General features: G+C 40.1%; 2 long non-coding RNA genes across 4 annotated transcripts; one reads left to right on the forward strand and one right to left on the reverse strand.

Annotated features, from left to right (window-relative positions):
* Nucleotides 1-3,722: 3,722 nt before the first annotated feature.
* Nucleotides 3,723-13,461, forward strand: LOC138961652 (uncharacterized). Of its 2 annotated transcripts, none has more exons than XR_011454263.1 (5): nt 3,723-4,330; nt 6,028-6,096; nt 7,159-7,253; nt 9,503-9,673; nt 12,210-13,461. It is a non-coding gene; the product is annotated as an uncharacterized lncRNA (long non-coding RNA). The 2 variants fall into 2 exon arrangements; XR_011454264.1 differs by having other exon boundaries at nt 3,723-4,226.
* A 5,130-nt stretch (nt 13,462-18,591) lies between these two features.
* LOC138961648 (uncharacterized) lies at nt 18,592-23,629 on the reverse strand. Of its 2 annotated transcripts, XR_011454262.1 has the most exons (3): nt 23,577-23,629; nt 22,663-22,815; nt 18,592-21,690 (listed from the first exon to the last, which is right to left on the reverse strand). It is a non-coding gene; the product is annotated as an uncharacterized lncRNA (long non-coding RNA). The 2 variants fall into 2 exon arrangements; XR_011454261.1 differs by lacking the exon at nt 23,577-23,629 and having other exon boundaries at nt 22,663-22,906.

Below are 23,629 nucleotides of genomic sequence, written 5' to 3' on the forward strand. Positions count from 1 at the left end.
TTTTTCAGCAAGACCGTATACTCGTAGCATCGTCAGTCCACCGCTCGTGGCAAAGGCAGTGAAATTGACAAGAAGAGCGGGGTAGTAGTTGCGCTAAGAAGGATAGCACGCTTTTCTGTACCTCTCTTTGTTTTAACTTTCTGAGCGTGTTTTTAATCCAAACATATCATATCTATATGTTTTTGGAATCAGGAACCGACAAGGAATAAGATGAAAGTGTTTTTAAATTGATTTCGACAATTTAATTTTGATAATAATTTTTATATATTTAATTTTCAGAGCTTGTTTTTAATCCAAATATAACATATTTATATGTTTTTGGAATCAGCAAATAATGGAGAATAAGATGAACGTAAATTTGGATCGTTTTATAAATTTTTATTTTTTTTTTACAATTTTCAGATTTTTAATGACCAAAGTCATTAATTAATTTTTAAGCCACCAAGCTGAAATGCAATACCGAAGTCCGGGCTTCGTCGAAGATTGCTTGACCAAAATTTCAATCAATTTGGTTGAAAAATGAGAGCGTGACAGTGCCGCCTCAACTTTCACGAAAAGCCGGATATGACGTCATCAAAGACATTTATCAAAAAAATGAAAAAAACGTTCGGGGATTTCATACCCAGGAACTCTCATGTCAAATTTCATAAAGATCGGTCCAGTAGTTTAGTCTGAATCGCTCTACACACACACACACAGACACACGCACATACACCACGACCCTCGTCTCGATTCCCCCCTCGATGTTAAAACATTTAGTCATAACTTGACTAAATGTAATGACTGATTGTATTGTATTCTATATCATTGCCTGAATTCAAAAAGTAAATAGAAATGCCGTCATACCTACTCTGAAAATGTGCTCAAAATTAAACAACTTCACTGGTCCTATGGCAGACGGTTCGCACGCTAAGTGGGTAACTGTGCGACCACTCTTCGGGTTTCGGCTAAACCAAGCCTGATACTTGTCTTGCCGGAGTAATGACTGATCTCGGGATTTGAGAAGTTGGTCTTTCAGTTTCAGGCCGACAGATTTACTCAACATTTTGATATATCGCTTCACGCGATTTTCTGGGGATTGTTTTTCCCCCCGTCTAAATGTTTGTCTATCCAAACAGCAAACATGTATCTCCAGCATGCTTTTTAATTTATTGTGTTTTACGGTGCTCAAAGTGAGTGCATCGTTTATTGCTGCATGCTGAAATTATCCGGCGTGGCCGTCCCATACACGAATGACGTCACTTATACGCAACTTCCGGGATAGGCGGATCCCGGCGTGCAGTCAGTGACGAATCGTATGGATCATGTCAAATGTAGGACTCATCAATAGAATGATGGATGACTGCAGAATATATCATGTAACTGCTAGCCTCCTCGCCTACTTTATTGCTGTAGGCGATAATGAACTGTTAACTTCAGTAACATGTTAAAGGCACAGTAAGCCTCCCGTAAACCTTCACAGAGCTCCCCGAGCGTCTACATACAGTATAAGCATACTTCCATTTGAACGCTCACCGAGCGGGAACATCCTGGCTGCTTTCTGTCGAGCGTGAGAAATTTTAAAAGAATTTATTTTTGTGGACTTGTTCCTCTACAACAATGGCGCCTCGTTTTGGTGCTGGACGGCTGTTATGAATATGGCAATACCGGAAATCACGCCCGGACAGTAAGCCTCCTAGTAAACCATCACAGATACTGTCAGGCTTTTACACACAGTACAAACACCCTTCCATTTGAACGCTCACCAAACGGGAACATCCTAGGTGCCCTACGTAAAGAGCGAGCAATTTTTAAAGAATTAATTTTGCAGATTGTCTCGAACACTTTTTGGACCCATCCTGAACTCAGGTCAAAAATGAGTTACTTCCCTTCGGGTCTCATTCTATCGATGTAAACTGGCGATAGCCGTGGATCGATGATTATCAGAATGTTTTTGGACCGTGTGCGTTTTTGCGCTAGACCTAACTTTTAAAATCTAAATAATAAATTGACAGCTTGTTACACAAACATTCTTACAAAAGAATTCTTTTTCATCAAGACAAGATCAGTACAATTCGAAGTTGTGAAAGTTTGAAAAAAGAAAAGCCCGGAAGCAGGGTCACGCAAGGGTCGTAGCAGACGACGGTTTATGCATATCGCCGTCCCTCTCAACAGTCAAAAGCCATCGCTAGAGTTCTTGTGAACCACAGCCGTTTGTTTCGTGCATAAAAACGTGCTATTGTAGATAAGTTCACATCGAGTCGCATTCAAATGACTAACTGACGACTACATTGTGAAAAAGGGAAACTGGATCACACGGGTTCACGATGGCTCAGGGGTAACTGTACCCACGGAATACGCGCTATATAAGCTTCATATTGATTGATTGATTGATTGAAACCACGCAAAAATAAATTCTTTGAAAATTGTTCGCTCTTTACGGGGGGCACCTAGGATGCTCTCAATCGGTGAGTGTTTAAATGCAAGGGTGTTTGTACTGTGTGTAAAAGCCTGACCGTATCTGTGATGGTTTACGGGAGGCTTACTGTGCCTTTAAATTAGCGAACGATAAAAAGAAGAAGAAGTCAAGTGTTCTTGTTTAGGGACTCAACGTCGTGAAATTCAGTGAAGATTCAAGTGCCAGTATGTGGCTCGTCACAGTTGTGGATTAAAGATTAGCTGTCATACAAATCACTTTAACTCAGTGAAGGTGCTGAGCATGCATGCATTTTCTTGGGTTTCGTAAAGTTCGGTCACAGTATTAGTTGGGATCTATACAAACGGGTTCATGAGGATCAACAGCTACTCAAAATAAATAGAGAGAGAGTGAGAGAGAGATGGAGAGAGGCCGAAAGATAGAGAGCCGGAAAGCCGGAGAGGGCAAACACAGAGAGAGAGAGAGAGAGAGAGAGAGAGAGAGAGAGAGAGAGAGAGAGAGAGAGAGAGTAAGAGTAAGAGTAAGAGAGACAGAGACAGAGAGAGACACACAGACACACAGACACACACAGAGAGAATGGGAGAGAAAGACAGAGGAGAAATACTCACCTCTGACTCGGAATGAGAGAGAGACTTGCGAGAGGAGAGACAAGAGTCATAGCGAGTGAGAACTTAGAGAGAGGGAGATAGAGAGAGAACGGGGGGGGGGGGGGGAGACTTATTGTTGCCTTGAAGCTACATGACGAACACAAAAGCCGGAGAGAGAGAGAGAGAGAGAGAGAGAGAGAGAGAGAGAGAGAGAGAGTTTGTTTCCTCAGAGACATAGACACACACTATGTATGTCTCTGGTTTCTGTAACGTACCGAACCGTTACTCGACGAACGCCACAAGTGAAACACTTCGGTGTAACAAGTGCAAACTGATGAAATCAAGCCCCGAGCTCAAAGTTTTTGTGAAACTAGTACTGTTAACTATGTGGCTTTAATGCTTTTCTTGTGTGGGGTTCCTCGCAATTCTAAGTGCGTCAGTTCATCACTATTAATTTAAACTAGAAAACAAATCTGTCGATATTTCAAAACATAACGGCAAGCAAGAAGAGTGGATCGTGTAATGACATATCTCTCTCTCTCTCTCTCTCTCTCTCTCTCTCTCTCTCTCTCTCTCTTTCTCTCTCTCTTTCCACCCATTGCACACCGGTTGGACCGTATATAAGGTAACGTCAAATAACCAAATCATGTCCCAATATAGGTCCTTAGTTACCTGGGAGGACGTTAAACCCCAAATTCTCTCTCTCTCATGCTTGTGCAACGTATGTGGGAGTATCACTTATACCCTCAGGATATCTCTTATCCTGTTGCGTAGCGTTACAAGCAGAGAACAGTATACCGAAATGGGAAGGGGAAAAAATGGATCGGGAATTTACAGGACGTCCGCTGTGCTCTCAATCTTCAGTAGTTATAAGTCCCTCTTAGTTTATCCGAGTTGAATCTGTCTAGATAATGCCATTTTCTCCACCCCTTCTTTTGTACTTTTTTAATTTTTTTTTTGACTGTGCTTGAAATGAAAGTTATTTGTTAGATCGTTTCTACTTTTTTGTCACTTGAAACATGGCGGACATCGGATGAAGTCACGAGTGGGGCGGTTTCGCCCTGCGAAAAGAAGCTTCGTGCCGGTTGTGGATCGACTACAGTACAAGTAGGGTCGGCAGGCCCAAAACACGCAAAATAAACCTAGATTCCTCTTCTGGTTCCACGCGTTGCGAGTCGTCATGGGTTCGCTCCTCAGCCGATTCAACCCAGCAAGGACTCCAAGTAGGTCAAGGACTGGGAGACGGTGACGGCGACTGGGCAAAATCCCAAAGTAGACTAGATCATTAGATGAAAGGACGTTATACCCATTCCTTAAAATTCCAAAGGTATGTAAATGACTTAGGACATAAATCGGAGGGTTAGATTGCAGTTGATTCGGAGCAATGAATTTACAACGCTAAAGTTCAAAACTTCTACACCATGACCATACAATTTACAAATTACTTTTTTTTTTTCATTCAATTTCAAACTCAAAGATTCCATTTTGTTCTGTCTGTGTTTGAACTGCATTTCGACTCTCAGCATCATGATATTGATAATGACGCAGAGCAATCAACACCTACTGAGCTAAGTTCCTTGTTATGTCTGTTGGCTAGTACAACAGTACAACTTGAACTACAAGTACAAGGGCCATGAGGTTGACATAATTTGGGGTTGGTTAATTTTGTTTGTGATGTTGCCACATAAGGCTTTAGCAGTTTTTAGTCCCATGACTCATTGAATGTTTTAAAGATCTACATATAAATGTCTACACACCAATGTCTCATGCACTGAGGAATTCCTGTTATGATGATGTATTGGTAACAATTCTGCAGATTGCTCCAATTGTAATACTCACTAATACTGGTATGATCATAATGACATGTAGTACTCACTACTGCTGACTCAATCAGTCAATGAAATTAAGCCATGAAACTACAGTGTTGCAACTGGATTTGTTACACATATATATTTGTTATGCGGTGTCTGCATGAGGAGAGGTACAACCTCTGTCCCCTCTGTTAAAATAGCAAAATCTAGATCGGCACTTTTCAGGGTGAGTACGGGTAAGGTCATCAAATCTAGTTTTTATGCCACATGTTTGCCAAGATCTGCAGTCTTGGTTGGAGCAAAACAACGTTTGATTTGGAACAAAAAGGACTGGGTGGTCGGGTGGTAACGCACTTGCGCTCAGAAGCGAGAGGTTGCGATTTCGACCCTGGGTCAGGGCGTTAGCAATTTTCTCCCCCCTTTCCTAACCTAGGTGGTGGGTTCAAGTGCTAGTCTTTCGGATGAGAAGAAAAACCGAGGTCCCTTCGTGTACACTACATTGGGGTGTGCACGTTAAAGATCCCATGATTGACAAAAGGGTCTTTCCTGGCAAAATTGTATAAGGCAAAGATAAAAATGACCACCCAAAATACCCGTGTGACTTGGAATAATAGGCCGTAAAAAGTAGGATATGCGCCGAAATGGCTGCGATCTGCTGGTCGATGTGAATGCGTGATGTATTGTGTAAAAAAAATTCCATCTTACACGGCATAAATAAATCCCTGCGCCTTGAGTCCGAGTCTGGAGATACGCGCGCGATATAAGACTTCATATAACATCCTGACTGCTTGCTGTGCAGAGGAAGTGTTCTTTTTAAGAAATGCATTCAAATACATGTAAAACAAATGGAGAAATGCCCACTGAACAGAAACAGCCAGGCTCCTAATGTGTGGTATGAATCCAAGTTGAGAGAGATCAGCTGAGCTAGGATTTTACATGGAACAAGATCATCCCTCCACTTGCATACATACCAGAAATGAACATGCAGTGTGCTTGATGTGGTGATCAAGTGACATTTTGCTATGAATTTGTTTAAGCAACTAGTAGCTTCTTCAGCGTTAATTCATTAAAAAATTACTCTTATTCTTAGCACATAGAACACCTTGCTAAGTTAAGTTATGCGTGTGTTTGTTATTGCAATGTAAGACCTCATGACATAGATATAACAAAATAACACATGATGAGATTATAAATATGTTTTGTTTACTTGCAGGTCTCAGTTATTACCAAGCCCTGCCTCATTCTTCCCGCAACAGTGACATGGTGCTGTTATAGAACACAAGTAAGGCTTTTGATCATTTCCAAAATACACTAGCAATAGATTGTGAGTGCAACTGGTAATGAGAATATTTTACCACAAAAGGCTAAAGTACAAATAACAGATTTATGATGTTGGAAAAAGAAGTCCGCCAGAGCAAGTGATTAGTGTACCAGTTAGCTAGGGTGGATATATTATATAATTACAATTTACAGTCAGCATAAAATGTTGAGGCCAGTCTTGAATTGTTCTCGCCCTGTGAATTCACCGGCAAATCAGATGGCATGAAGAAATCAATGGTATATTATGCTCTGCATTGAATGAACCATCTCCAGTCATTCTGAGTGACACACCTCTTTAAAAAAAAACATGCCAGTAATTAAATCCAGGCTACATGGGGATGGAAAATGACCCTGGCAATTTCTACCTCTGCTTGTGCCTTTGTGTAGCAGGATTGGATATGGATCTTCAAAAGCCTTAGTTCATTTGTTTGTATCATGTATCATGTATGACGTTATAAGTTAAGTTAATACTATTAGTCAATTTCAAATAGCAGAGTTATTTTCAGAGCTTTCTAACTTCAAACCCTGTCTGCCCCGTGGAATCTAATGTAATTTAAAGGGTATTTTGATTTTGACTCAGTTTCTTTCTTGCAAGTTCATTCTTTTCTCATTCTAGGTACTAAACCACTACTGATGACTGCCTGCATCAGGGTTATAATTTATGAAGAAGTCAAAATGCACATATATAACAGTTTACAATTTAAAGGCCCACTTGCCTTGTCACTATAGTGTGGGTCACTGTCTCCCATCTTGGCCACATACCAAAAAATAAAATATTATATTCAGTGACTGCTTGCTGTGGTGAGTTAACTCAAAATATGGGATATTTTCACAAACATTCAAGCTAATCTATGTTGGTATGCGTCCAAGTAGAGGGATGATCTTATCCCAAGTAAAAGCCTGACAAGATCTGAGACTGTGATTGTGAAGCAAAATGTTTTTACATAGTAAAGTAAGCCTTTAACGAGAAAGTATGTCTATTGCACTGGGTGTTTTATTATTATTATATATATTTTTCTTCCAGGTAGTCTCTCTTTAAACTGACTTTCTACACCATGGTGTCTCTGGCAGTGTTATATTGGCAGAAGACAGTTGGAACTGGATATCCTCATTTAGATGGTAGGCATGTTTTCGGCTTTTGTGTTGCTTTGGTGTATGTGTGTATGGTGTGTGTGTGTGTGTGTCTGTGTTAAGGCCATGTCAGACTCACAACACAAAACAGTGTTTCCTTTCAAAACAAACACAAAACAGCGTGTTTCCCATGTGACATCCCCCAAAACGCGTTTCAGAAAACACTGTTTCATGTTTTTGCATCGTGTTTTGGGTTTTAGAGCATGCTCTAAAATCTAAAAACACGTTTTGGTAGTCAGCCAATGAACGCGGACGATCAACTCAAGTGACTCGGTTTCCGGCACCACGGAGATAGAAAAAAATGGCAGACTCAGATGTGGTACCGATTCAGGGTAGTATCGGACCCATGAATCCTAACTAGAGTATGGATCCTGTCACGATTGAAGAGAGGCAATAATATCAGTGGGCGCTGCCAGCCGTGTTGTTTACAAACCCAAACACAGCGCGGTAGCTGGACGGGTCAAGTTGACACTGACCGTATCAGTGGACACTGACCGTATCAGTGGACACTGACCGTATCAGTGGGCACTGCCAGCCGTGTTGTTTACAAACTCAAACACAGGGCGATAGCTGGACGGGTCAAGCTGACACTGACCAATATTTCTGTGAAAACACGCACCCCGCTTCATCTGTGTGTTTCGCATGTGACATCCCCTCTTTAAAAACATGTGTTTCCCCGACGTTTTGAGATGGTGTTTTTGTCGAAAACAGGGTTTTGTGTTGTGCTTCTGTCTCCGCCTTTAGACACATACCAGAAATAAACACACTGTTTGCATGCTGTGGTGAAGTGACATTTTGTGATTTGTTTTTTTAATGAACTAGTACAGGTAGCTTTTACAGCATTTATTCATAACACAATCGCACTTTTTGGGGTATGTGAACAAGTTAAAAGATCAGGGTTCGACACTAGCGGGGGCGGGGGGGCGGAACGCCCCAGAGTTTTGTGTTCCGCCCCAAACATTGCCGAAGCTTGGGGCCTACTCCGCCCCAGGATAAATTCCAACAATGACAAACCGAAAATTCTAATGCCAGCAGAGCCAATCACTAAAAATCGCCAGTCAAAGTCGTCACTGAAATTTGCGTTACGATCAATGCCGCAGTCAAGAAAAAAACACATTCAAATCGTCGAAGGACAATGTCGTAAGGGAAATAACTCCCAGATTGCGCTCTTTAGCGTGAGAGATAAGTATCGCCTTCAAATGCCAAACGCAAAATGTGGCGACACATCCCTGGTGTAAAAAGACATGGCAATGAAGATGAAGAACAGGGTGGAGAGAAACGAAAAAAGGAAACCGATGCAGCCAAAAGCGCGAAGCGCTGTCGTAATTTCAATGTCAAATGGTTGAAAGAATTTCCCTGGCTTCAGTACGATGAAGAAAAACAGACAATGCATTGCCGCACGTGAATACTGAGAGTGGGCCCCAGATTTTTTTTTCCGCCCCAGCAATTTCCATCTCTGGGGCCAGTGTGGCCCCAGGCCAAATAAGTTAGTGTCGACCCCTGGAGATCATGTCTTATCCCATTTTAAAGCCCTACCAGATCTGAGACGGTGAGCCAAATTGTTTTCATGAGAAGGAATGTGCCTTTTAGTGAAATCTATGTACTTTACAAAACATATTTTAAGAAATGAAATGTGTTACAAGTAACAGCCATAGGAGTGATAGCCTGTAGGTGGAATAATAATCTTCAATTGCCTATAAATGATTATCTGGTTAAGAATGACCTCTTCAAGAAAATTAATGCAAAGCATTTTGATGTTTGTGACGATTAGTTACTCTTTATCACGTTTGGTCGCTGATTTTGCTGTCAGTGTCAGTGTTGGGCAGGTGTGTGTCCATGATGTCATTGCTATTGAAAACTAATCTGTACTGTAAAGTAAATGTACCCATACATGGCAGTTGTGTGGTCAAACCGGGGGCCAGCCATGACTGGGACTGATGTATCCTCAGGCACTCGACACCAGGTGGGTGGGGCCAGTGGTTGGGGTGTGATTCCCTGCCTTACACCACCACAAAGTGTTGTATCAGTAGACAAGACTGAGCAGAACTTCTGCCCCCCCCCCACCCCCCTCACCAATTGACCACTCAGTGCCATGTGCCTGTGGCTGTATCATAAACACTTTGTGACAATAGTTGTTACCTCCTTAGAACATATCTTGTGATGCTCCTCAGTGTTTGATGTATGCTAACTGGTGTACTTATGACATAGTGTTCATATGAAAGTTTTATGTGTTGCAGCTCATCCAGATCACAGGTACACAAAGGAGCTGGTTCCAGTGAAAACATAGGCACATGGAACTGCTTATGGACTACTTTAGAAAGTGTGCGGTTACAACCAAGACTCTCCAGTTAGGAAGGTCTGCGGAAGGGTGCTTGTTCTGTTTCCTCGGACAGGCTTTTCAAGACTAGGTAGGTTAAACCACATGATTGGGCTTTAATTATGAATAATAATAATAATAATAATAATGGTGATTTCTATAGCGCTTTCGAACACACAAAGCGCTTTACAAAAGCAATAACAACATCATTACCAGAATGACGCCATTGACGGAATAGAACACAATCATAAACACTTCACAACAAAAACCAGAAACAAAACATAAATGTTACAAAAATCACTTCAAAGTTCACTTATTTCATTATCTGGTACAAGTTCTCTTGCATGTGGGTGTAAGGCTGAAGAAGAACCTCTGACAAGTCAATTTTCAAGCAACTGAGCATGAACCCAGGTAAAAAAAAAAACCACAGAGCTCTCTTTCTCTCTCTTTCTATTGGTCTGTTATTCATAGAATGACACTAACAGTGACACAAGTAAAAAATCTGTATCATTGCCTTGACCTCTAGAAATTTGGTAGAGAATAAGATTACTAATAGTATTATTTTGATTATTTTATGGTCATTACTGTGGACTCCCCCCCCCCCCCCCCCACACACACACACACACCACCCCACCCCTGCCCCTTTTAAGCCACCCCAATCTAAGACTCCTTCCTATCAATGACCCTGTTTACGCAGACTTCTTGTTCATAACATCTGTAAATTCACTCCCATTTTAAGACTTGCTCCTTTTTAAGACCTGATTTTGCTTATTTTGGATTTCGAAAAAGAGAACAACAAATCCCCACTCTCTAGCCAGGCACATGATTTTTGTATGAACCAAGTCAAGTCAAGTCAAGTCAAGTCAAGTATTTTATTGTTTTGGGCCCAGAGGGCTTTGAAACAAAGATATAACTTTAACACAAAAAAAGGTAACAAATCAGACAGTTAATATATGTATATAAATTGAGCGGACAAATACAACAATACTATACGACCAAATTAAATTGGCAATATACACTTCCATACATGCAAACAAAAAGAAAAATAGGTTTAACAAAATCAGGTAAGAAATCAGGCAGATAATATGTATACATTAAGCGGACAACGATAATATACAGCTGAAGTAAATTGGCAATACCATTATGCCATGCATCTTTTGTAAAAACACAAAACAAAAGCATGTATTACATATATACATACCAATAAAGAAACTAGATATAACGCTAACATACTAAAATCATAACATGGGCTACAAATCTTGCTAGCTTCATTAGTTTTATCTTAGATTTACAATTCATTAGCTGTTCATATTTTAAACAATTTGGGTGAGATCGGTAATAAGGACTAATTAATTTTCTTCTTTCAGACACTATACTTTCGTCGGTACAACTGAACAAATAGTGAAACTCATCACCTAATTCATTTTTATCGCACATGTCACACAATCTTTCATTTCTAGGAACATTAAAAAATCTGTGCTGATGTATTGGCAACTTATGATTGCTTGTTCTAAATTTTGCTAGTTTAACTTGGAGTTTCCTAGGCAACCAAAGCAAATACCTTTCCAGACAAAAGTTGAGGGATGGCATTTGTATAGGCCTGACCAGATCTGAGATGTTGAATCTATTGCTTACAAAGAAAGCATTGTGTCATTAAAGGCACACTACTTCTCTTCACCGTCTCAGTTCAGGCCAGGCTTTAACATAGGATAAGCTCATCCCTCAACTTGGTCACATATGAACAATCAACACACTGACTTCTTGCTGTAGTGATCGAGTCAGATTTGCCAAGGCGTGTACATGGAATAAGATCATAATTCTAAATGCTGAAGTAACATTCTGTTTCCTATGAAGCTAGGCTTGATTTTTGGTATGAATCCAAGTTAAGGGATAGCATGTGTAAAAGCAGAATTGTTTACAGAGGCAGCTTTGTGTTATTAAAGGCATCTCAGATCACCTGCCAGGCTTTTTATTTTTTTTTTTTTTTTTTTACATGGGGTAAGACTATCCCTCCACTCCGGCACATACCAGCAATAAACACAGTGGTTACTTGTGATGAAATAGTGGCAAGACAGATGATTTAAGCATCACATAACCTTCCTAAGTGAAGTCAAGTCGTGTGTGTGTGTGTGTGAGCATAGAATGTTGAGGACAGCCTTGAAATTTTCTGACTGTGAATTCAACAGAACTGCTGTAAATCTGGCGCAGTATAGTTTTTATTGTATGAAACTTCATTTCCAGTCAGGTGCTATGAAGAAATCATATCAGGTTATGCTTTGCAGTGAACCACCACCAGTATTTATTTATTTATTAAGGAGATTTCTATAGCGCATAACTAAAAGCACTATTTCTGAGTAACACGTCATCTTAATTAAAGCATGCCAGTATCGCCAGGCTCCTTTTGGGTGGTAAATGTGGATCTTCAAAAGCCTAAGTTAAAAAAACAAGATGTAAAAGTACATTTTGAATAGTAGGTTTTTTTCAGAGGGCAGATATCACAAGATATGATCGTTCAACTGCATGTATGCCTCATTACTAAAACAAAAATTAAGTGGTATTTTACTCGTCTTTCTGGTAAAACATATACACCATCAATATATTATAATAATGATCTTGCTTGTTTACAGATGGACAACAGCTGCTGCCAGGACTAGGTTACGCATAAAGAAAATAGTCAACACTTGGCTGGTGCTGGAGCTTCTTTGATGTCTATATCAACAACAAAAAAGACAGACAGATACCAGCTCATTCAAGACCATATCCCCATTTTACTCACACAGAACAGAGAGCCATCTTCCGCCTTCGCACAGGACACTGCTGTCTGAAGGTACACCTCAAAAGGATAGGTTTTGCACCTACAGCGGACTGTGGCTAGGGTAGGAAGAACAGACTCTGCAACACGTTCTGAGAGGGTGGCCTTTCCTTGCCACCCCTGTGCAACAAGACTTGGCCAGAGAGCACACATCCAAATGCAAACACTGAACACTGAAGAGGAAGAAGAAGAAGGTGCCCACACAGAAGGGCATGAATCTACAAAGGTTTACAGCAGTTTATAGACTTGTAGCAGATAACATGATTGTTGAGACAAAATTACCTTAAAGGGAGAAAACGAACAAGCTAAATAGGCTGTACAGTACTTCACTTGAACAATTTATAAGGTTCCCTGTAATGTATTAAGTATCAAGAACATTTACAGATCACAAGACATTGTGTTTTCTTTTGTTTGCAATACAAATTTTTCACAATAAAAAGATATGCACTTGGCAAGATCCTTAAAATGTAAAACTAGTACGTGTGACAATTTTGAATTGTTCAGAGATGGTTTTGCTTCAGTGGTAAATGTTTTAGCTTTGTTATAAGATTCCGTTACTGAAGCATACTTTAAAACCTTGACCTTCCAAGTCTTGAACAACATACCCTAACTGTGTTAGCACCCTGGGCTGCGATCATTGTTTTGAGCTACTTAACAGAGGACTCCTTGGTTTTATTACATATACTTTGGTTAACTTTAATTATTTGATAAATAATTCTAATACAGGACAACTCCCCCATCAAATGTAGAAATGTCGTCTGCATTTTTATTTTGTATACTGCATATTTTAAAAGGCTATTTTTGTGCACAGAACATGCATCTGCAGGGAGGTTTAGAGGGTGAAGTTAGGATCTATTATGGGGCGTGCAGCACCACACCCATTTTGTGTGTGTGTATTTTGTGTTGACACATAAGACACTGTCATTCCAGCAGAAACCTGTGATGATGCACATTTTATTGCAGTAACCAGCTGAAATTGTATGTACGTTGTTATGAAATTGACAAATGATCCCTGCTTTGCAATCCTGGGTTAATGATATTGCCAAAATTAAAACGTGGAGGAAAAAGTGAGTGTAAACCTATTCTTGTGGTGGTGGTGGTGGTGGTGGTGGGGGTGGTGGTGGTGGTGGTGGTGGTGGTGGGGGTGGTGGTGGTGTGTGTGTCTGGTTAGTGTGTGTGTGTGTGTGTTTGAGTGTGTGTTAAACAAACAACAACGACAAACAACACCAAACCTAAATCAAACAAGCACAACAAAAACAAATTACACAAAAACTGGCAAAAATCAGAATATCAACTGAGGAGAAAAAAACAGTGGCTGAATGCAATACTTATTATAACTTAAAAAGTAAAAGTGTGCGTGTGATGTGTGCGTATGTTTGAGTGTTTTAAACAAACAACAACAAACCTAAATTAAACAAGCACAACCCCCTGTGGCACATCTCCAATGACAGTGGAACACTTCCTGCAGGACTGTCCAACACACCAAAACTTGCGAGCAGAGACCTGGCCTGCTGACACACCGATGAGGGACAAACTCTATGGACCCATGGAGAGCCTCCGGCGTACAGCAGCCTTCATCAGGGCCTCCGGAGTTGCTGTCTGAGCGAACGACGAAGAAGAAGAAGAAACAAGCACAACAACAACAACAAAACAAACATGGCAAAATTCTGAATATTAACTGAAGAAAAACAAACAGTGCCTAAGTACGAGACTTATTATCAGGGAAACAACGGCAAAACTCACAATGTCGTATGGAATAAGGTAAAAGATGTAAATCATGGTTTACAGAGAACATCAGTACTGAGTTCTGTCATGCTTTATTTTCTCCAGAGTGTGACGTCTGCAGAATGATCGATCCAAAAAGCAGTGTCTCCAGTCATGGCCATATGCTGCTTTCCTAATTTTTGCTTTGCACTATTTTTGCTTTGTGCACATATTTGAACCTTGTGGTGCTATGATTCGGTTCTTAAAAGAAAATTATGACTCACACTCACATACAATCCTTGTTTTTGAATGTTTTAAAACATTGCTGCTTTCTGCTTTGAGCCTGGAGGAACAAAATGACTCTGAAGCCGGACTGCCGAGAGGAAGAATGAGAGGGAAAAGAACACGCAGCCATGAAAACACACACAACTCCCTGACAGATAAACTGCTTATGTTCCAAAATCAAGAATCTTTAAGCGCGCACGCACGCACACACACAAACACTCACGCGCGCGCGCGCGCACACAGAGAGACTCTCCTCGTGGAAGTAAAGGTATACTCGAACTTGAAAGTAAGTATAAATGTTTGATACGAAATAAACCTGTGATAAAAGTCTTTTTATAAATCATCGGTACCAACAAAATTGTCACAACACGTAAAAGGACATACTGTAGTTTCAAATTAGTAACAATCTAAGCCATTTTAATCAGCACTGGTGTCCGGCAAGCACTAACAGATACAACAGCACGTGTATGCATCTTGAAGTAATAAGACCTTGAAGTAGGCCTAGAGTTTACACTATGCATTATGTAATGCTTTAATTCAGCTGCCTAACTGTGGAACTTTGCAAATGTGTGAGGACCGTTTCACCGTGACAAAACAGACAAAACACCCTCTCAGTTATTTACACAAATCAGTTCCAGAATGTGCGTGTTCCTTTTCCGTCTCTACAAATTAATGTTATCTGGGGGGAAAACGAATCATTGTCGCTTCCGCCCTCAGTTATAATTGCCTGAGCATAATAGGAAATGCAACAGGTGTAGTCTTCCGCCTGATTTTTAGTCAAGATATTTCGACACAGAATGTTTCTTTCTTTTTATATTTAGTCAAGTTTTGACTAAATATTTTAACATCGAGGGGGAATCGAAACGAGGGTCGTGGTGTATGTGCGTGTGTGCGTGTGTGTGTGTGTCTGTGTGTGTGTCTGTGTGTGTGTGTGTGTGTGTAGAGCGATTCAGACTAAACTACTGGACCGATCTTTATGAAATTTGACATGAGAGTTCCTGGGTATGAAATCCCCGAACGTTTTTTTCATTTTTTTGATAAATGTCTTTGATGACGTCATATCCGGCTTTTCGTGAAAGTTGAGGCGGCACTGTCACGCCCTCATTTTTCAACCAAATTGGTTGAAATTTTGGTCAAGTACTCTTCGACGAAGCCCGGGGTTCGGTATTGCATTTCAGCTTGGTGGCTTAAAAATTAATTAATGACTTTGGTCATTAAAAATCTGAAAATTGTAAAAAAAAATAAAAATTTATAAAACGATCCAAATTTACGTTTATCTTATTCTCCATCATTTGCTGATTCCAAAAACATATCAATATGTTATATTTGGATTAAAAACAAGCTCTGAAAATTAAATATATAAAAATTATTATCAAATTTTTTTTTTCGAAATCAATTTAAAAACACTTTCATCGTATTCCTTGTCGGTTCCTGATTCCAAAAATATATAGATATGATATGTTTGGATTAAAAACACGCTCAGAAAGTTAAAACGAAGAGAGGTACAGAAAAGCGTGCTATCCTTCTTAGCGCAACGAATACCCCGCTCTTCTTGTCAATTCCACGGGCACTGCCTTTGCCACGGGCGGTGGAGTGACGATGCTACGAGTATACGGTCTTGCTGCGTTCAGTTTCATTCTGTGAGTTCGACAGCTACTTGACTAAATATTGTATTTTCGCCTTACGCGACTTGTTTCTTTGTATGTTCACAAGCTCACATACAATCATTTATGCAACACTGACAATAAGACCAGACCAGAGTTGTGATTGAAATGGGCAGTTTATTTAATAAAGCTCCAGAATGAATAAAAATACATGACAAAATAAGGTGGTCCCGCTGTAAAGCCGGTTACCAAACACACACACACATGTACACCAACACACACAAACACACTCACGCACGCACACCGTCACACACACACACACACACACACACACACACACACACACACACACACACACACACACACACACAGTAACATTGTACAACTTACTGTCACATTCAAGCGGGAACACCAAACAAAACGTATCATCAAATGAAACAACATTTTAAGTGGTCAAGCAGATGACCACAAACCACACTTGAAATCTTCACATTTTAACACTTTCTCCTGTATCCATAAAAGTCATTTATGCTGACTAGATAATGACATAATAAAATGACATCAATAAAACCATTCCCTTTTTTATTTTAAAGAAAAACAAGAAAATTAAAATAACGCAAAGAACTGATGCTCAGTAAGGTTGGGTATCGATCTCAAATGTGTGCATAGTACATGTAACCGGCATGGACTGGGGCTAGAATTGGCCTTTCTGTCAGGCAACTCGGCCTCTAATTGGTTTTATATTGTCTGATCCCCCTCCAGAAAAAAACAATACCATTTGCCCCGTGCTTCTGCGCCCACAAAAAATATTCGGGAATAAGAAAAGTTCAAATTTTAGGCACCCCACATACAACCTTAATTGTCAGTCAATTACTTTACTGCAATCAACGTTGGATTTTAAAGTACCATGTCATTATTATTTTGGAGATAGACTGATTTGAAAAAGTCCATAATTGCAGACTGCGTATTGGTATGAGTGATTTGAATTTTGATTTATGTCAGCGGCACCCGTCAAGGATTGCCCCAAATGTGAGTGCGGTTACCCAAGGGAGACTGCTGAGCACTATTTGTTGCATTGACCCTTGTGTAGAGATGTACGATTATTCGTCAATTGATAACTGATTATAAGTTTATTGAAATATTATTGAAAGGCATCCCGCAATATTCCCGGAATGTCAATCAGACCATATTCATAACTGTACAAGAATTTATCAAGTTAAGACAAACAGGCATGTTCCGTACATGAGCCTCTACATTCAGTTATTCATAATGTTCATTTGACACTGTCATGAGACAAATGCTGCCTGACCAATTGTTCTTCGTAATTTCTCTCGTGTTTTGTGTCCTTGTTTCGACTTATCGATTATGGCCCAATCGTTATGTAATTTAGTGCCATTTTCGCCGATCACAAAATGTATTAACTTTGCGTGTGTGTCTTCTGTGCATTTAATATTATTGTGACGTGACCCACTCTTCCAACATTTCTGGCGCTCCAAGTCTTCGTCGTCCTTTTTTTTCCCCTTATGCTGAATTCTGTTCTCTCGTACCCCATTTCTTTTTGTTTCTTGTTTTTACCCCCACCAAGTTCTGTACTACCACCCCCTCCCTTTTTTGATTGCTTGCGCATCAGGTTTGTCTGTTTGTTTTCGTTGTCTGAAATGAGTAAATGTATCTAGTCCGCCATCATGCTAAACTTTGTTATGTACATACCAGGATGACTTAAAATAAGCATTTATGCTTGAGTTATCTTAAAAAAAACAATGCATTGTTTCTGTCATGATAACAAATTGAATAAAGTTTTGTAAACCAATGGACTGATTATAGTTGACCCTGATATGTGATTACGGGATAGTGTCACGTTAATTTATTTCTACTTTCACTTGTACTTTTGTACTTAAAACAAATCACTGAAATGTAAAAGTTATTTTTTTTTCCATTGTGAAGTGTCGTCAGTCTCCTCAAGGTAATGCAGTCAAACTCAACCAAAAGTTGGAGGGGCTTCTTCATACTTTCAGTGTGTGTGTGTGTGTGTGATTTCTTTTGACACTATGCACGTTTGTATAACCGCCTGTGCACAAAAAGAAGAACATAATCGAATCTTATCATTCATTTTCGCTTAATTGATTGATTGGTATGCATGTTTCTAACAGTGACCTTGACCAAAGTGAGTATAGTGCGCTTCCCAAGCATAAAACGGTGCATGACTCTGGATTTGCGTCTGAGATATTGACACATCACTGTGAGAAAAAGCGTTAATGAAAAAAGAAGACTATTTATTTTCCTTGAGCATTATCTTAAAGTGGTGTGCCAAAAACTTTTAAATTCAAAAATTCAATATTTAACTTTAGGAAAAGCACTGTAGAGAGAAAACCACGCTTGTGTGTTCAGAATAGTCTCCATGTGGTATCAATATAAATGATTCAAATGTATGGAAGAGAAGCTGTTTCTGCTGGATTAATACACACACACAATTGTGCACTCACACATAAGCACGCATGCATGCTCACACACACACACACACACACACACACACACACACACACACACACACACACACACACACACAGAAACAACAAATTCATTATGACAAAACCAAATACGAAGTCCTATTTCACAAATTTTATATCTTCTCTTTTTCACCATATACAAATAGTCACGGAGTACATTTATAAGGCCAAATTATTAAGAAATATTATTTTCTGTGCTTGAATTACCCAGTGTGTAGCATGATCACCACGAAGGTACAATTCACAGAAGTTGAGTAATCACTTTACAAAACCCATACCAGTACCACATTGTTATGTTAAATCCTATTTATTAACCCACACAAATAGAAGAAGATAGCTTTGTGAAGACTTTCATTTTCCAACCAAATGCTGTTCAACCGGCTAGATTATTCTTTCTTTCTATATTGGGTGTTTAACGTCGTTTTTAACCGTTCAAGGTTATATCGCGACGGGGAAAGAGGGGGGGATGGGGGATGGGATGGATGGGGGATGGGATAGAGCCACTTGTTAATTGTTTCTTGTTCACAAAAGCACTAATCAAAAAATTGCTCCAGGGGCTTGCAACGTAGTACAATATACTACCTTACTGGGAGAATGCAAGTTTCCAGTACAAAGGACTTTAACATTTCTTACATACCAATCAATATGAGGCTTATATTGCGCGTATTCTGTGGGTACAGTTCTAAGCTCAGGGATTTTATTTTAATTTTATTTTATGCAATTTATATCGCGCACATATTCAAGGCACAGGGATTTATTTACGCCGTGTGAGATGGAATATTGTTTTACACAATACATCACGCATTCACATCGGCCAGCAGATCGCAGCCATTTCGGCGCATATCCTGCTTTTCACGGCCTATTATTCCAAGTCACACGGGTATTTTGGTGGACATTTTTATGAAAATTTATCTATGCCTATACAATTTTGCCAGGAAAGACCCTTTTGTCAATCGTGGGATCTTTAACGTGCACACCCCAATGTAGTGTACACGAAGGGACCTCGGTTTTTCGTCTCATCCGAAAGACTTGAACCCACCACCTAGGTTAGGAAAGGGGGCAGAAAATTGCTAACGCCCTGACCCAGGGTCGAACTCGCAACCTCTCGCTTCCAAGCGCAAGTGCGTTACCACTCGGCCACTGAGTGGTAGGTACACCAACACGATATTAGCACTCCAGATTTTTATCTCGCAGTTTTTCTGAAGGACTTTGCATTTGAAAACTATTCTCAGACAAAATATGAGTTTAAACTGCAAGTACATGTACAGGGAGTCTGAAGGGTTCAAGTCGGATGAGATAGACTACTGTTGTGGCAATCTTCGAATTTGAAAATCATTTTTTTAAAAGAGTAAAACTCATAGTTCTTCTTCTTCTTCGCTCATGGGCTGAAACTCCCATGTTCACTCACAAATTTGCACGAGTGGATTTTTACGTGTATGACCGTTTTTACCCCACCATTCAGGCAGCCATACGCCGCTTTCGGGGGAAGCATGCAGGGTATTTTTGTGTTTCTATAACCCACCAAACTCTGACATGGGTTACAGGATCTTTTTTGTGCGCACTTGGTCTTGTGCTTGCGTGTACACACGAAGGAGGATAAGGCACTAGCAGGTCTGCACATAAGCAATGACCTTGGAGATCAGAAAATTCTCCACCTTTAACCTACCAGGCGGCCGCGATTTTGACTCATGACCTTCTGAATAGGAGGCCGATGTCTTATCCACAAGAACACCGAGCCCGTCCAAACTCCTAGTAAAAACAACAACTGCAAATCTGGGAGCAAAATGTAAACGGTTACAGTTTCAACTATCCTTCCCCTTTAAATCAGCATTTTTGGAAACCTAAACGAAAGAGTATTCAAGAACAACAGTCACGGATTCAGATTTAAAAAAACAAATGGTAACTATGCTTTTTGGAAATTCTTTCTTTAATTGGTGTTTAACGAAGGTTATATCGCGACAGGGAAAGGGGGGGAGATGGGATAGAGCCACTTGTTAATTGTTTCTTGTTCACAAAAGCACTAATAACAAAATTGCTCCAGGGGCTTGCAACGTAGTACAATATACTACCTTACTGGGAGAATGCAAGTTTCCAGTACAAAGGACTTAACATTTCTTACATACTGCTTGACTAAAATCTTTACAAACATTGACTATATAAGAAACACTTAACAAGGGTAAAAGGAGAAACAGAATCCGTTAGTCGCCTCTTACGACATGCTGGGGAGCATCGGGCAAATTCTTCCCCCTAACCCGCGGGGGGGTCTTTTTGGAAATGCGCTTCAAACAAATGCCTTTGCACACGTTATGTTACTCACAGCAAAATGCAAGAATAATTGGGGACCATATGGGATGGGGCAAATTGGGAGGGAGCAATTCGAGACACCACCATAAATATCTACCAAATATTTACAAATAGCTATCTTAGTACATACATAACATGCTGTACCAATACACAATTTCTTTAAATAACTATGTAAGGATTATTGGCAGTCTCCCGGAGCATGTTTCACGCTATCCTGCGATCAGGACAAGCGACTGACTGTGATGTGTATGCTGTGCGGCGTGCGTTACATAAGAAACCTTTTTTTAAATTTGTATTAAATATAATCACCTGAGCCACGAATGGCTCGCTGACAGCAGCTATCTTTTACACAACAAATTCTGAACTCTGATGAACTCGTGACCGCTGATTTTTAAAGGCAAGGGGTATCATATTGTGCGCATGGCATACACATCCAAGTTGGTCGTTTGTCCCGATTGTGGGATACAGCCCGTCAGAGGCGTAGAGCGTGCTCGAGATGTTTTGAAAAACCTGACTGCAGTACAGGGATTTTTACACCTCCGGACTGCTGATAATCCTAACAGAATTATTTTCAAAAACCGTCTATTGCCTTGAAAGCAAACCTGGAATTTCTGATGCGAGTTGCCAGAAAGAAAGTTCACTAACAAGATCCAGGCCAACACCACCCCCACCCCCCTAAATAACACTAAGGAGTGAGGTGAGCTTAAATAACTAATTAATTAATCAATCAATAAATTCTCTGCTGAAATCCCCAACTTCGCGCATCGAAGCTATGAAAAACAGGACACTGCCACGTTTCCATTCAGCTAAACGCCACACCATTTTCAAGAGGGGATGTCTCAGGAAGAAAGATGTGACGCTCCCGATTCATATGTTTCAGAAGACAGCCCACCTGAGAAAAAGAAGAACACAATATAGAAATAATAACAACCTGTCAACCACAAATACATTAAAGTTTTTCAAACAGTTCACTAATCTGACAAACTCATGCTCGTTTCTGGTGCATTTGATAAAGTCAATTACGGGTAGATGCTAGACAACAGCAAAACCACCACCACATAACAACAACACAAGATTGTTTATGGTTGTTTACAGTCTCTTGAACACAGGAGTCAATCGAGACCATATCATATAACAACAAGAAGCATAAAAAAGCACTTCAGTTTGAAACCCAGGTTCAATGTAGTAAATGATATTGCATCAATGTTCCATCCATCCTCAGCACTTTCAAAACCAGTTTCTTCTACTTCTAGGTCATACACACCTTTTCCTTGATTGATCTACAGTACATCAGATCACTATTGTTCTTTTTATGATTTGCACCAAGGGAATGATTAACATTTCTGTCTTAGTCAAATGTAACAAGCTTTAAGCAAAAGCATAATATTCTACACATTCACATATTGTAAGGTTGAAGGGGTCTATGTCGACCAAAAGAAGGTGTATTCCCCATAGCCATAGGTGTTTTCCCTGTGTACCGGGAATACAGTTGGATTTTCTGTAGAGAAGTATAATATCGTACAATCTTGCGCCAAGCGCGTGACTGCGGTTAGATAGGAGAATCTATTTAAAATCCTGAATTCGCGTGCGGCATCCAGTCAAGCAAAACATGCTTCGACCGTTTATCAAAACGGATTTAGTTAAAGAAACATCTGCACCCCCACCCCCAACAGCCTGGTATTATGTTTTCCTCGCTGGTACTCTCGTCCATTGAATCACTTTCACTTTCACTCTCGTAAGCTTGAAGTGACTCCATGGCGTCTAACGGAAGTATATTCCCTGTATATGTACAGGAAATTAACATACAGGGAATACACCCACAGTTGGTCGACATAGACCCCTTCTAAAGTGCTGCAGTAGTTACCTTTCCCTCCAAGGACCAAGCTGTTCATCCACTGTAGGGCTGACCGGGGTTCCCCCTTAGCAGAGTGAGTGGCGAATCCTGGCTGATAAATTTCCTTTCATTTTCCATGAATGAAGAATACCAGCTGGGTTCTTTTATTCATGGACCTGTGTTCTGCAACACACACAAATCAGCCACCAACTTGTAAATATATGTAAAAGAAAGCAAGTGGCAATCTGAATAACAGAATACAAAATGATCAATCCACACAATCATACTTCAGCACTGAAAGTCCACAAAATGAAGCACTGCTAGTACATGTACTTCTCATAATTTACAGAAACTTTACTCGTCAAAACAACCATTTGTTTTATCAACTTTACTCGCATGTGGCGAGTAGATTAACATTTCTACTCACCATTTACATGATTTTTACTCGCCATGGCGAGTAATTGAAAATACTCGCCACTTTCAGGCCTGTACTTGTGCATGAGATGTGTTTACCATCCATATGCCCAGACCATGCGCCCTGGCCTTCTGTTGTGCTCAGAACAGTAAAGAGTTGCTTGCTGGGGTGGTTGTTCATAAGTTAACAGTTCACAAGAGGGCACAAACAAGAGCAAAAACACAGGTGCCTGATTCAAACTCATTCAAATGCAGAACCTTATTTTTGCATGAACAGAGTAAGACATGATTCTTACATAGCTGACCTTACCCCTGGCAGAAAAGTGCTTGAAATTGTCCATGTGGTCTCTATCAGTACATTTGATGCGTATTTGTGATACATATATGTACTGATATAGCTCTAGACAAGTAACAAGTGGACATTTCCTCTGACACCTCTACCATTTGTACACCTGCACAAATCTCCTGCCATAGACTACAAAAGGAAAACATACAAATCAAAACAAACACAAATTTAACCTAATGTTTACCTTTCAGCAGCAGAAAAGGCTGTGTTTTCTGTGGTGTCTCAGAGTAAAGCCAC

Source organism: Littorina saxatilis, linkage group LG3 (assembly GCF_037325665.1).
Source record: "Littorina saxatilis isolate snail1 linkage group LG3, US_GU_Lsax_2.0, whole genome shotgun sequence".
Classification (NCBI taxonomy): domain Eukaryota; kingdom Metazoa; phylum Mollusca; class Gastropoda; order Littorinimorpha; family Littorinidae; genus Littorina; species Littorina saxatilis.